We start from the raw sequence: 16907 nt of genomic DNA, 5'->3' as shown, positions 1-16907 counted from the left end.
CGGGGTTCCATTTGGGACCCAGTCAGGTAACGGGGTTCCATTTGGGACCCAGTCAGGTAACGGGGTTCCATTTGGGACCCAGCCAGGTAACGGGGTTCCATTTGGGACCCAGTCAGGTAACGGGGTTCCATTTGGGACCCAGTCAGGTAACGGGGTTCCATTTGGGACCCAGTCATGTAACGGGGTTCCATTTGGGACCCAGTCAGGTAACGGGGTTCCATTTGGGACCCAGTCAGGTAACGGGGTTCCATTTGGGACCCAGTCAGGTAACGGGGTTCCATTTGGGACCCAGTCAGGTAACGGGGTTCCATTTGGGACCCAGTCAGGTAACGGGGTTCCATTTGGGACCCAGTCAGGTAACGGGGTTCCATTTGGGACCCAGTCAGGTAACGGGGTTCCATTTGGGACCCAGTCAGGTAACGGGGTTCCTTTTGGGACCCAGTCAGGTAACGGGGTTCCATTTGGGACCCTGTCAGGTAACGGGGTTCCATTTGGGACCCAGTCAGGTAACGGGGTTCCTTTTGGGACCCAGTCAGGTAACGGGGTTCCATTTGGGACCCAGTCAGGTAACGGGGTTCCATTTGGGACCCAGTCAGGTAACAGGGTTCCTTTTGGAACCCAGTCAGGTAACGGGGTTCCTTTTGGGACCCAGTCAGGTAACGGGGTTCCTTTTGGGACCCAGTCAGGTAACGGGGTTCCATTTGGGACCCAGCCAGGTAACGGGGTTCCTTTTGGGACCCAGTCAGGTAACGGGGTTCCTTTTGGGACCCAGTCAGGTAACGGGGTTCCATTTGGGACCCAGCCAGGTAACAATGTTCCATTTGGGACCCAGCCAGGTAACAATGTTCCATTTGGAACCCTAAGCCAGGTAACAGGGTTTCATTTGGGATGCAGCCTGTTCAGGGGGTTATAAGAAAGCTCAGAGAAAGTGGAGCCAATCTTAAGGGTGTTAAGAACGTAATGCTCTCCAACCAGATGTCACCCTCTTACAGCAACTAGAAAGACAGAGAACGGCTGAGGAGCACACAGAGCAGCTCTATATGGTCACCTGACACAGCCAATAGGATCATTTCACCTGGCTTTAGTTCATTCATCTCATCTTCAGTTCAACACGTTCATCAAAACACGGCAAGGATCTCCCTGTAAGGATATTCTGCTTTTTCTGTAGACTCACAGACAAACCTTCAGAGCGCACCGATCAAAACTAGGCTACATCCATTCACCCATTTTGGTTTGTTATGAGTCTCTTTTAGATCATCTACTAGCATACATACGGGTCATACCTCCCCCAGTCAGTCTCTAACATACACATAACCTGCATACCTCCCCCAGTCAGTCTCTACTCTAATATACACATAATGAAACCTGCATACCTCCCCCAGTCAGCCTCTACTCTAATATACACACAATGAAACCTGCATACCTCCCCCAGTCAGTCTCTACTCTAATATACACATAAACTGCATACCTCCCCCAGTCAGTCTCTACTCTAATATACACACAATGAAACCTGCATACCTCCCCCAGTCAGTCTCTACTCTAATATACACATAACCTGCATACCTCCCCCAGTCAGTCTCTAATATACACATAATGAAACCTGCATACCTCCCCCAGCCAGTCTCTACTCTAATATACACATAACCTGCATACCTCCCCCAGTCAGTCTCTACTCTAATATACACATAACCTGCATACCTCCCCCAGTCAGTCTCTACTCTAATATACACATAACCTGCATACCTCCCCCAGTCAGTCTCTAATATACACATAATGAAACCTGCATACCTCCCCCAGTCAGTCTCTACTCTAATATACACATAATGAAACCTGCATACCCCCCCAGTCAGTCTCTACTCTAATATACACATAATGAAACCTGCATACCTCCCCCAGCCAGTCTCTACTCTAATATACACATAATGAAACCTGCATACCTCCCCCAGTCAGTCTCTACTCTAATATACACATAATGAAACCTGCATACCTCCCCCAGTCAGTCTCTACTCTAATATACACATAATGAAACCTGCATACCTCCCCCAGTCAGTCTCTACTCTAATATACATATAACCTGCATACCTCCCCCAGTCAGTCTCTAATATACACATAATGAAACCTGCATACCTCCCCCAGCCAGTCTCTACTCTAATATACACATAATGAAACCTGCATACCTCCCCCAGCCAGTCTCTAATATACACATAATGAAACCTGTATACCTCCCCCAGCCAGTCTCTACTCTAATATACACATAATGAAACCTGCATACCTCCCCCAGTCAGTCTCTAATATACACATAATGAAACCTGCATACCTCCCCCAGCCAGTCTCTACTCTAATATACACATAACCTGCATACCTCCCCCAGTCAGTCTCTACTCTAATATACACATAATGAAACCTGCATACCCCCCCAGACAGTCTCTAATATACACATAATTAAACCTGCATACCTTCCCCAGCCAGTCTCTACTCTAATATACACATAACCTGCATACCTCCCCCAGCCAGTCTCTACTCTAATATACACATAATGAAACCTGCATACCTCCCCCAGCCAGTCTCTACTCTAATATACACATAATGAAACCTGCATAGCTCCCCCAGCCAGTCTCTACTCTAATATACACATAATGAAACCTGCATACTTCCCCCAGCCAGTCTCTACTCTAATATACACATAATGAAACCTGCATACCTCCCCCAGTCAGTCTCTACTCTAATATACACATAATGAAACCTGCATAGCTCCCCCAGCCAGTCTCTACTCTAATATACACATAATGAAACCTGCATACTTCCCCCAGCCAGTCTCTACTCTAATATACACATAATGAAACCTGCATACCTCCCCCAGTCAGTCTCTACTCTAATATACACATAATGAAACCTGCATACCTCCCCCAGTCAGTCTCTACTCTAATATACACATAACCTGCATACCTCCCCCAGTCAGTCTCTAATATACACATAATGAAACCTGCATACCTCCCCCAGCCAGTCTCTACTCTAATATACACATAACCTGCATACCTCCCCCAGTCAGTCTCTACTCTAATATACAAATAATGAAACCTGCATACCTCCCCCAGCCAGTCTCTAATATACACATAATTAAACCTGCATACCTCCCCCAGCCAGTCTCTACTCTAATATACACATAATGAAACCTGCATACCTCCCCCAGTCAGTCTCTACTCTAATATACACATAACCTGCATACCTCCCCCAGTCAGTCTCTACTCTAATATACACATAACCTGCATACCTCCCCCAGTCAGTCTCTAATATACACATAACCTGCATACCTCCCCCAGTCAGTCTCTACTCTAATATACACATAATGAAACCTGCATACCTCCCCCAGTCAGTCTCTACTCTAATATACACATAACCTGCATACCTCCCCCAGCCAGTCTCTACTCTAATATACACATAATGAAACCTGCATACCTCCCCCAGCCAGTCTCTACTCTAACATACACATAATGAAACCTGCATACCTCCCCCAGTCAGTCTCTAATATACACATTACGAAACCTGCATACCTCTCCTTCTCTCATAGGACTGTCCTCTAACCAGTGGGCGTGGCCAGGTACAGTAATAGAACTGTCCTCTAACCAGGGTAGAGTGTTGTGGGCGTGGCCAGATACGGTAATAGGACTGTCCTCTAACCAGTGGGCGTGACCAGATACGGTAAATGGACTGTCCTCTAACCAGGGTAGAGTTTTGTGGGCGTGGCCAGGTATGGTAATAGGACTGTCCTCTAACCAGGGTAGAGTGTTGTGGGCGTGGCCAGATACGGTAATATGACTGTCCTCTAACCAGTGGGCGTGACCAGATACGGTAATACAACTGTCCTCTAACCAGGGTAGAGCGTTGTGGGCGTGGCCAGATACAGTAATACGACTGTCCTCTAACTTGTGGGCGTGGCCAGGCATGGTAATACAACTGTCCTCTAACTTGTGGGCGTGGCCAGGTATAGTAACAGAGTGCTCAGACACCAGAAAAGCAGATTAGATCAACAGGAAACATCACGTACCCACTAGCCTATATTAACCTGTCACCATGCATTTGAACACCATGTGTGTCTGTATTCTTAAAACTGAAGGAAATAAAGAACGTCGATTGGGACAGTCTCAGCTTGTGTTTCTAACTAAGCAGGGAGCAGAGCACCAGTGGACTAGCGATAAATCCTAAACAATGACCAGACTAAAAAGGCAGAAAAGCAGAATGGGTAAGTAGTAGAGATCCTGAACCAACAGCTTGGACAAACACTGTGTACGGCAACATGTTGGAGTTGTAACATAATGGTCACCATAGCAACGGCACAACCATCTCTAGGCTCCAGGCTCCACGTCTCTCGTAGGCAGCTTGGACTGTTCTGGTCAGTTCCTGTTGACTGAGAACTTATTTGGGATACAAGTTGATTTGTAGAGCAGTGATTCAGTGCAGTCTGACTAGCTACTAGCTAGACAATCTCAAAACACCCAGTGAGAGTCAGGGTGCTGGAAGAGGAGATTTGTCCATGTTTCCGTGAAATGAGTACATAGTCCAGTACCTAATACAGTCCATCAATGAGTACATAATACATAATGAGTACAGAGTACCTAATACATCATGAGTACAGAGTACATAATACATAATGAGTACAGAGTACCTAATATATAATGAGTACAGAGTACATAATACATAATGAGTACAGAGTACCTAATATATAATGAGTACAGAGTACCTAATACATCATGAGTACAGAGTACCTAATACATAATGAGTACAGAGTACCTAATATATAATGAGTACAGAGTACCTAATACATAATGAGTACAGAGTACCTAATACATCATGAGTACAGAGTACCTAATACATCAGGAGTACAGAGTACATAATACATAATGAGTACAGAGTACATAATACATAATGAGTACAGAGTACCTAATACATCATGAGTACAGAGTACATAATACATAATGAGTAGAGTACCTAATACATAATGAGTACAGAGTACATAATACATAATGAGTACAGAGTACCTAATACATAATGAGTATAGAGTACATAATACATTATGAGTACAGAGTACCTAATACATAATGAGTACAGAGTACATAATACATAATGGAGTACAGAGTACATAATACATAATGAGTACAGAGTACCTAATACATCATGAGTACAGAGTACCTAATACATAATGAGTACAGAGTACCTAATATATAATGAGTACAGAGTACCTAAAACATAATGAGTACAGAGTACATAACACATAATGAGTACAGAGTACCTAATACATAATGAGTACAGAGTACCTAATACATAATGAGTACAGAGTACATAATACATAATGAGTACAGAGGACCTAATACATAATGAGTACAGAGTACATAATACATAATGAGTACAGAGTACATAATACATAATGAGTACAGAGTACCTAATACATAATGAGTACAGAGTACATAATACATAATGAGTACAGAGTACCTAATACATAATGAGTACAGAGTACCTAATACATAATGAGTACAGAGTACCTAATACATAATGAGTACAGAGTACCTAATACATAATGAGAACAGAGTACATAATACATCATGAGTACAGAGTACCTAATACATAATGAGTACAGAGTACATAATACATAATGAGTACAGAGTACCTAATACATAATGAGTACAGAGTATATAATACATAATGAGTACAGAGTACATAATACATAATGAGTACAGAGTACATAATACATAATGAGTACAGAGTACCTAATACATCATGAGTACAGAGTACCTAATACATCAGGAGTACAGAGTACATAATACATAATGAGTACAGAGTACATAATACATAATGAGTACAGAGTACCTAATACATCATGAGTACAGAGTACATAATACATAATGAGTAGAGTACCTAATACATAATGAGTACAGAGTACATAATACATAATGAGTACAGAGTACCTAATACATAATGAGTATAGAGTACATAATACATTATGAGTACAGAGTACCTAATACATAATGAGTACAGAGTACATAATACATAATGGAGTACAGAGTACATAATACATAATGAGTACAGAGTACCTAATACATCATGAGTACAGAGTACCTAATACATAATGAGTACAGAGTACCTAATATATAATGAGTACAGAGTACCTAAAACATAATGAGTACAGAGTACATAACACATAATGAGTACAGAGTACCTAATACATAATGAGTACAGAGTACCTAATACATAATGAGTACAGAGTACATAATACATAATGAGTACAGAGGACCTAATACATAATGAGTACAGAGTACATAATACATAATGAGTACAGAGTACATAATACATAATGAGTACAGAGTACCTAATACATAATGAGTACAGAGTACATAATACATAATGAGTACAGAGTACCTAATACATAATGAGTACAGAGTACCTAATACATAATGAGTACAGAGTACCTAATACATAATGAGTACAGAGTACCTAATACATAATGAGAACAGAGTACATAATACATCATGAGTACAGAGTACCTAATACATAATGAGTACAGAGTACATAATACATAATGAGTACAGAGTACCTAATACATAATGAGTACAGAGTATATAATACATAATGAGTACAGAGTACATAATACATAATGAGTACAGAGTACATAATACATAATGAGTACAGAGTACATAATACATAATGAGTACAGAGTACATAATACATAATGAGTACAGAGTACCTAATACATAATGAGTACAGAGTATATAATACATAATGAGTACAGAGTACATAATACATAATGAGTACAGAGTACATAATATATAATGAGTACAGAGTACCTAATACATAATGAGTACAGAGTACCTAATACATAATGAGTACAGAGTACATAATACATAATGAGTACAGAGTACATAATACATGAGTACAGAGTACATAATACATAATGAGTACAGAGTACATAATACATAATGAGTACAGAGTACATAATACATAATGAGTACAGAGTACATAATACATAATGAGTACAGAGTACCTAATACATAATGAGTACAGAGTACCTAATACATAATGAGTACAGAGTACATAATACATAATGAGTACAGAGTACATAATACATAATGAGTACAGAGTACATAATACATAATGAGTACAGAGTACCTAATACATAATGAGTACAGAGTACATAATACATAATGAGTACAGAGTACCTAATACATAATGAGTACAGAGTACCTAATACATAATGAGTACAGAGTACCTAATACATAATGAGTACAGAGTACCTAATACATAATGAGTACAGAGTACATAATACATAATGAGTACAGAGTACCTAATACATAATGAGTAGAGTACATAATACATAATGAGAACAGAGTACATAATACATCATGAGTACAGAGTACCTAATACATAATGAGTACAGAGTACATAATACATAATGAGTACAGAGTACCTAATACATAATGAGTACAGAGTATATAATACATAATGAGTACAGAGTACATAATACATAATGAGTACAGAGTACATAATACATAATGAGTACAGAGTACATAATACATAATGAGTACAGAGTACATAATACATAATGAGTACAGAGTACCTAATACATAATGAGTACAGAGTATATAATACATAATGAGTACAGAGTACATAATACATAATGAGTACAGAGTACATAATATATAATGAGTACAGAGTACCTAATACATAATGAGTACAGAGTACCTAATACATAATGAGTACAGAGTACATAATACATAATGAGTACAGAGTACATAATACATGAGTACAGAGTACATAATACATAATGAGTACAGAGTACATAATACATAATGAGTACAGAGTACATAATACATAATGAGTACAGAGTACCTAATACATAATGAGTACAGAGTACCTAATACATAATGAGTACAGAGTACATAATACATAATGAGTACAGAGTACATAATACATAATGAGTACAGAGTACATAATACATAATGAGTACAGAGTACCTAATACATCATGAGTACAGAGTACATAATACATAATGAGTACAGAGTACATAATACATAATGAGTACAGAGTACCTAATACATCATGAGTACAGAGTACATAATACATAATGAGTACAGAGTACATAAAACATAATGAGTACAGAGTACCTAATACATAATGAGTACAGAGTACATAATACATAATGAGTACAGAGTACCTAATACATAATGAGTACAGAGTACATAATACATAATGAGTACAGAGTACATAATACATAATGAGTACAGAGTACCTAATACATAATGAGTACAGCGTACATAATACATAATGAGTACAGAGGACCTAATACATAATGAGTACAGAGTACATAATACATAATGAGTACAGAGTACATAATACATAATGAGTACAGAGTACCTAATACATAATGAGTACAGAGTACCTAATACATAATGAGTACAGCGTACATAATACATAATGAGTACAGAGGACCTAATACATAATGAGTACAGAGTACATAATACATAATGAGTACAGAGTACATAATACATAATGAGTACAGAGTACCTAATACATCATGAGTACAGAGTACCTAATACATAATGAGTACAGAGTACATAATATATAATGAGTACAGAGTACCTAATACATAATGAGTACAGAGTACATAATACATAATGAGTACAGAGTATCTAATACATAATGAGTACAGAGTACCTAATACATAATGAGTACAGAGTACCTAATACATAATGAGTACAGAGTACATAATACATAATGAGTACAGAGTACCTAATACATAATGAGTACAGAGTACCTAATACATAATGAGTACAGAGTACCTAATACATAATGAGTACAGAGTACCTAATACATAATGAGTACCGAGTACATAATACATAATGAGTACAGAGTACCTAATACATAATGAGTACAGAGTACCTAATACATAATGAGTACAGAGTACATAATACATAATGAGTACAGAGTACATAATACATAATGAGTACAGAGTACATAAAACATAATGAGTACAGAGTACCTAATACATAATGAGTATAGAGTACATAATACATCATGAGTACAGAGTACCTAATACATAATGAGTACAGAGTACATAATACATAATGAGTACAGAGTACATAATACATAATGAGTACAGAGTACCTAATACATCATGAGTACAGAGTACCTAATACATAATGAGTACAGAGTACCTAATACATAATGAGTACAGAGTACCTAATACATAATGAGTACAGAGTACCTAATACATAATGAGTACAGAGTACATAATACATAATGAGTACAGAGGACCTAATACATAATGAGTACAGAGTACATAATACATAATGAGTACAGAGTACATAATACATAATGAGTACAGAGTACCTAATACATCATGAGTACAGAGTACCTAATACATAATGAGTACAGAGTACATAATATATAATGAGTACAGAGTACCTAATACATAATGAGTACAGAGTACCTAATACATAATGAGTACAGAGTACCTAATACATAATGAGTACAGAGTACCTAATACATAATGAGTACAGAGTACATAATACATAATGAGTACAGAGTACATAATACATAATGAGTACAGAGTACCTAATACATAATGAGTACAGAGTACCTAATACATAATGAGTACAGAGTACCTAATACATAATGAGTACAGAGTACATAATACATAATGAGTACAGAGTACCTAATACATAATGAGTACAGAGTACATAATACATAATGAGTACAGAGTACCTAATACATAATGAGTACAGAGTACATAATACATAATGAGAACAGAGTACATAATACATCATGAGTACAGAGTACCTAATACATAATGAGTACAGAGTACCTAATACATAATGAGTACAGAGTACCTAATACATAATGAGTACCGAGTACATAATACATAATGAGTACAGAGTACATAATACATAATGAGTACAGAGTACCTAATACATAATGAGTACAGAGTACATAATACATAATGAGTACAGAGTACATAATACATAATGAGTACAGAGTACCTAATACATAATGAGTACAGAGTACATAATACATAATGAGTACAGAGTACATAATACATAATGAGTACAGAGTACATAATACATAATGAGTACAGAGTACATAATACATCATGAGTACAGAGTACATAATATATAATGAGTACAGAGTACATAATACATAATGAGTACAGAGTACATAATACATAATGAGTACAGAGTACATAATACATAATGAGTACAGAGTACATAATACATCATGAGTACAGAGTACATAATATATAATGAGTACAGAGTACATAATACATAATGAGTACAGAGTACATAACACATAATGAGTACAGAGTACCTAATACATAATGAGTACAGAGTACCTAATACATCATGAGTACAGAGTACATAATACATAATGAGTACAGAGTACATAATACATAATGAGAACAGAGTACATAATACATAATGACTACAGAGTACATAATACATAATGAGTACAGAGTACATAATACATAATGAGTACAGAGTACATAATACATAATGAGTACAGAGTACATAATACATAATGAGAACAGAGTACATAATACATAATGAGTACAGAGTACATAATACATAATGAGTACAGAGTACATAATACATAATGAGTACAGAGTACCTAATACATAATGAGTACAGAGTACATAATACATAATGAGTACAGAGTACCTAATACATAATGAGTACAGAGTACCTAATACATAATGAGTACAGAGTACATAATACATAATGAGTACAGAGTACCTAATACATAATGAGTACAGAGTACATTATAAAGCGGCAGCCCATCCCAGTAGAGTTTCCTCTTAAGAAATCCCCTGACTACAAGGCAAAGCTCGATATTGATTAGTCTTCCTGGACTCTAGGCCTAAACGGTTGAATGAGAATTCACTTTTTAAACACCACTTTTTAAAACCTTGAATTCTGGGTTCTGCTTGTTCTGCAATATTACCAGGCAGCAAAAGTCACTTTTACGGTAAAGAGCCTCCCTTCCTCCCCTCTGATATAAATTAGTCTACAGAAAGCTGCGGATCTGATTGGAGCTCCTGGTGTTCGTCCAAAATGGCACACTATTTTCCAAAATAGTGCACTGCTTTTGTCCAGGGCACACATTAAAAGTAGTGCACTATAAAGGGAATAGAGTGCTATTTGGGACCTAATGTCTGAGAGATTCTACTGAGGATAATGGCATTAAGTTATCCAGTTAAGGATGGCCTTACAGGTTCCCCGCCCCCCCTGCCCGCCTGTCCACCCGCCAGAACGCCTCCCGCCTTCATGCCCGTCTGCCTGCCCGTGTGCCTCCCCGCCCGCCTGTCCACCCGCCAGAACGCCTCCCGCCTTCATGCCCGTCTGCCTGCCCGTGTGCCTCCCCGCCCGCCTGTCCACCCGCCAGAACGCCTCCCGCCTTCATGCCCGTCTGCCTGCCCGTGTGCCTCCCCGCCCGCCTCTCCGAACGCCTCCCCGCCCGCCTGTCTGAACGCCTCCCGCCTGCCTGTCCGAAAGCCTCCCCGCCCGCCTGTCTGAACGCCTCCCGCCTGCCTGTCCGAACGCCTCCCGCCTGCCTGTCCGAACGCCTCCCGCCTGCCTGTCCGAACGCCTCTCACCCGCCTGCGTTTAAAACCTGGGTAAAGGACAACATTACTGCACCAGAGAGACTCAGTACACTGCTGGGTGGCCTTTCAGTTGGCCCAGCAGCCAGAGGAAGGTAGTGGCCTTTCAGTTGGCCCAGCAGCCAGAGGAAGGTAGTGGCCTTTCAGTTGGCCCAGTAGCTAGAGGAAGGTATTGTGTTCAGCCAAAAAACAGTCTGTCAGGTTTTGTCGGTTGTCTTTCAGCCAAAGCAGTCTGTCCGTCTGTCTGTCCGCCAAAGTGTCTCTTCTGCATGTCTATCATTCAGCCAAAGCTGTGTGCCTTTCTGCCTGCCTGTCTATCATTCAGCCAAAGCTGTGTGCCTTTGTGCCTGCCTGTCTATCATTCAGCCAAAGCTGTGTGCCTTTCTGCCTGCCTGTCTATCATTCATCCAAAGCTGTGTGCCTTTCTGCCTGCCTGTCTATCATTCAGCCAAAGCTGTGTGTCTTTCTGCCTGCCTGCCTGCCTGCCTGTCTATCATTCAGCCAAAGCTGTGTGTCTGTTGCTAATGGAGATAAAGCGTCAACATAGAAATATGAACGATGCAGAGGACCGGTCCGGTGAACACAGTCTAAATGGACCAGCCATGTACCTGATAATATCAGGATCCAACCTTCAGTTAATGGGCCAGCCATGTACCTGATAATATCAGGATCCAACCTTCAGTTAATGGGCCAGCCATGTACCTGATAATATCAGGATCCAACCTTCAGTTAATGGGCCAGCCATGTACCTGATAATATCAGGATCCAACCTTCAGTTAATGGGCCAGCCATGTACCTGATAATATCAGGATCCAACCTTCAGTTAATGGGCCAGCCATGTACCTGATAATATCAGGATCCAACCTTCAGTTAATGGGCCAGCCATGTACCTGATAATATCAGGATCCAACCTTCAGTTAATGGGCCAGCCATGTACCTGATAATATCAGGATCCAACCTTCAGTTAATGGGCCAGCCATGTACCTGATAATATCAGGATCCAACCTTCAGTTAATGGGCCAGCCATGTACCTGATAATATCCAACCTTCAGTTAATGGGCCAGCCATGTACCTGATAATATCAGGATCCAACCTTCAGTTAATGGGCCAGCCATGTACCTGATAATATCAGGATCCAACCTTCAGTTAATGGGCCAGCCATGTACCTGATAATATCAGGATCCAACCTTCAGTTAATGGGCCAGCCATGTACCTGATAATATCAGGATCCAACCTTCAGTTAATGGGCCAGCCATGTACCTGATAATATCAGGATCCAACCTTCAGTTAATGGGCCAGCCATGTACCTGATAATATCAGGATCCAACCTTCAGTTAATGGGCCAGCCATGTACCTGATAATATCCAACCTTCAGTTAATGGGCCAGCCATGTACCTGATAATATCAGGATCCAACCTTCAGTTAATGGGCCAGCCATGTACCTGATAATATCAGGATCCAACCTTCAGTTAATGGGCCAGCCATGTACCTGATAATATCAGGATCCAACCTTCAGTTAATGGGCCAGCCATGTACCTGATAATATCAGGATCCAACCTTCAGTTAATGGGCCAGCCATGTACCTGATAATATCAGGATCCAACCTTCAGTTAATGGGCCAGCCATGTACCTGATAATATCAGGATCCAACCTTCAGTTAATGGGCCAGCCATGTACCTGATAATATCAGGATCCAACCTTCAGTTAATGGGCCAGCCATGTACCTGATAATATCCAACCTTCAGTTAATGGGCCAGCCATGTACCTGATAATATCAGGATCCAACCTTCAGTTAATGGGCCAGCCATGTACCTGATAATATCAGGATCCAACCTTCAGTTAATGGGCCAGCCATGTACCTGATAATATCAGGATCCAACCTTCAGTTAATGGGCCAGCCATGTACCTGATAATATCAGGATCCAACCTTCAGTTAATGGGCCAGCCATGTACCTGATAATATCAGGATCCAACCTCCAGTTAATGGGCCAGCCATGTACCTGATAATATCAGGATCCAACCTTCAGTTAATGGGCCAGCCATGTACCTGATAATATCAGGATCCAACCTTCAGTTAATGGACCAGCCATTAAATAGTCCAGCCACCCAGACTATTTACATTAACACCCCCCTTTGTTTTTACACTGCTGCTACTGTTTATTATCTATGCACACAGTCACTTTACCCCCACCTACATGTACAAACTACCTCAACTAACCTGTACATTGACTCGGAACCGGTACCCCCTGTATATAGACTCCACATTGACTCTGTACTGGTACCCCCCTGTATATAGCCTCCACATTGACTCTGTACCGGTACCCCCTGTATATAGCCTCCACATTGACTCTGTACCGGTACCCCCTGTATATAGCCTCCACATTGACTCTGTACCGGTACCCCCTGTATATAGCCTCCACATTGACTCTGTACCGGTACCCCCTGTATATAGCCTCCACATTGACTCTGTACCGGTACCCCCTGTATATAGCCTCCACATTGACTCTGTACAGTAACACCCTGTATATAGCCTCCACATTGACTCGGAACCGGTACCCCCTGTATATAGCCTCCACATTGACTCTGTACTGGTACCCCCTGTATATAGCCTCCACATTGACTCTGTACCGGTACCCCCTGTATATAGTCTCCACATTGACTCAGTACTGGTACCCCCTGTATATAGCCTCCACATTGACTCAGTACTGGTACCCCCTGTACTGGTACCCCCTGTATATAGCCTCCACATTGACTCTGTACCGGTACCCCCTGTATATAGCCTCCACATTGACTCTGTACCGGTACTCCCTGTATATAGCCTCCACATTGACTCTGTACCGGTACTCCCTGTATATAGCCTCCACATTGACTCTGTACCGGTACCCCCTGTATATAGTCTCCACATTGACTCAGTACTGGTACCCCCTGTATATAGCCTCCACATTGACTCAGTACTGGTACCCCCTGTATAAAGCCTCCACATTGACTCTGTACCGTAACACCCTGTATATAGACTCCACATTGACTCTGTACCGGTACCCCCTGTATATAGCCTCCACATTGACTCTGTACCGGTACCCCCTGTATATAGCCTCCACATTGACTCTGTACCGGTACCCCCTGTATATAGCCTCCACATTGACTCTGTACTGGTACCCCCTGTATATAGCCTCCACATTGACTCTGTACCAGTACCCCCTGTATATAGCCTCCACATTGACTCTGTACCGGTACCCCCTGTATATAGCCTCCACATTGACTCTGTACCGGTACCCCCTGTATATAGTCTCCACATTGACTCTGTACCAGTACCCCCTGTATATAGCCTCCACATTGACTCTGTACCGGTACCCCCTGTATATAGCCTCCACATTGACTCTGTACCGGTACCCCCTGTATATAGTCTCCACATTGACTCTGTACCAGTACCCCCTGTATATAGCCTCCACATTGACTCTGTACCGGTACCCCCTGTATATAGCCTCCACATTGACTCTGTACCGTAACACCCTGTATATAGCCTCCACATTGACTCTGTACCGGTACCCCCTGTATATAGCCTCCACATTGACTCTGTACCGGTACCCCCTGTATATAGCCTCCACATTGACTCTGTACCGGTACCCCCTGTATATAGCCTCCACATTGACTCTGTACCGGTACCCCCTGTATATAGCCTCCACATTGACTCTGTACCGGTACCCCCTGTATATAGCCTCCACATTGACTCTGTACCGGTACCCCCTGTATATAGCCTCCACATTGACTCTGTACCGTAACACCCTGTATATAGTCTCCACATTGACTCTGTACCGGTACCCCCTGTATATAGCCTCCACATTGACTCTGTACCGGTACCCCCTGTATATAGCCTCCACATTGACTCTGTACCAGTACCCCCTGTATATAGCCTCCACATTGACTCTGTACCGGTACCCCCTGTATATAGCCTCCACATTGACTCTGTACCGTAATACCCTGTATATAGCCTCCACATTGACTCTGTACCGGTACCCCCTGTATATAGCCTCCACATTGACTCTGTACAGTAACACCCTGTATATAGCCTCCACATTGACTCTGTACCGGTACCCCCTGTATATAGCCTCCACATTGACTCTGTACCGGTACCCCCTGTATATAGCCTCCACATTGACTCTGTACCGGTACCCCCCTGTATATAGCCTCCACATTGACTCTGTACCGGTACCCCCCTGTATATAGCCTCCACATTGACTCTGTACCGGTACCCCCTGTATATAGCCTCCACATTGACTCTGTACTGGTACCCCCTGTATATAGCCTCCACATTGACTCTGTACCGGTACCCCCCTGTATATAGCCTCCACATTGACTCTGTACCGGTACCCCCTGTATATAGCCTCCACATTGACTCTGTACAGTAACACCCTGTATATAGCCTCCACATTGACTCTGTACCGGTACCCCCTGTATATAGCCTCCACATTGACTCTGTACCGGTACCCCCTGTATATAGCCTCCACATTGACTCTGTACCGGTACCCCCAGTATATAGCCTCCACATTGACTCTGTACCGGTACCCCCTGTATATAGCCTCCACATTGACTCTGTACCGGTACCCCCTGTATATAGCCTCCACATTGACTCTGTACCGGTACCCCCCTGTATATAGCCTCCACATTGACTCTGTACCGGTACCCCCCTGTATATAGCCTCCACATTGACTCTGTACCGGTACCCCCTGTATATAGCCTCCACATTGACTCTGTACTGGTACCCCCTGTATATAGCCTCCACATTGACTCTGTACCGGTACCCCCCTGTATATAGCCTCCACATTGACTCTGTACCGGTACCCCCTGTATATAGCCTCCACATTGACTCTGTACAGTAACACCCTGTATATAGCCTCCACATTGACTCTGTACCGGTACCCCCTGTATATAGCCTCCACATTGACTCTGTACCGGTACCCCCTGTATATAGCCTCCACATTGACTCTGTACCGGTACCCCCAGTATATAGCCTCCACATTGACTCTGTACCGGTACCCCCTGTATATAGCCTCCACATTGACTCTGTACCGTAATACCCTGTATATAGCCTCCACATTGACTCTGTACCGTAATATCCTGTATATAGCCTCCACATTGACTCTGTACCGTAATACCCTGTATATAGTCTCCTTATAATTATTGTGTTACTAGCTAGCGTTACATGTGTGATCTGTGTAGTGATATTATCCATATTTGCATTGCTAGCTATAGCCTAATGTTAGCT

General features: G+C 41.5%; 1 protein-coding gene across 8 annotated transcripts in view; it reads right to left on the bottom strand.

The window, feature by feature from the left end:
• Window positions 1–16907, bottom strand: part of pard3bb (par-3 family cell polarity regulator beta b) — a 539900-nt gene that overhangs the window by 495902 nt on the left and 27091 nt on the right. The window lies entirely within an intron of this gene.

This window comes from Oncorhynchus mykiss, chromosome 3 (assembly GCF_057628025.1).
Source record: "Oncorhynchus mykiss isolate SJ-2025 chromosome 3, ASM5762802v1, whole genome shotgun sequence".
Lineage (NCBI taxonomy): Eukaryota > Metazoa > Chordata > Actinopteri > Salmoniformes > Salmonidae > Oncorhynchus > Oncorhynchus mykiss.
This window is presented reverse-complemented; position numbering and strand designations above follow the sequence as displayed.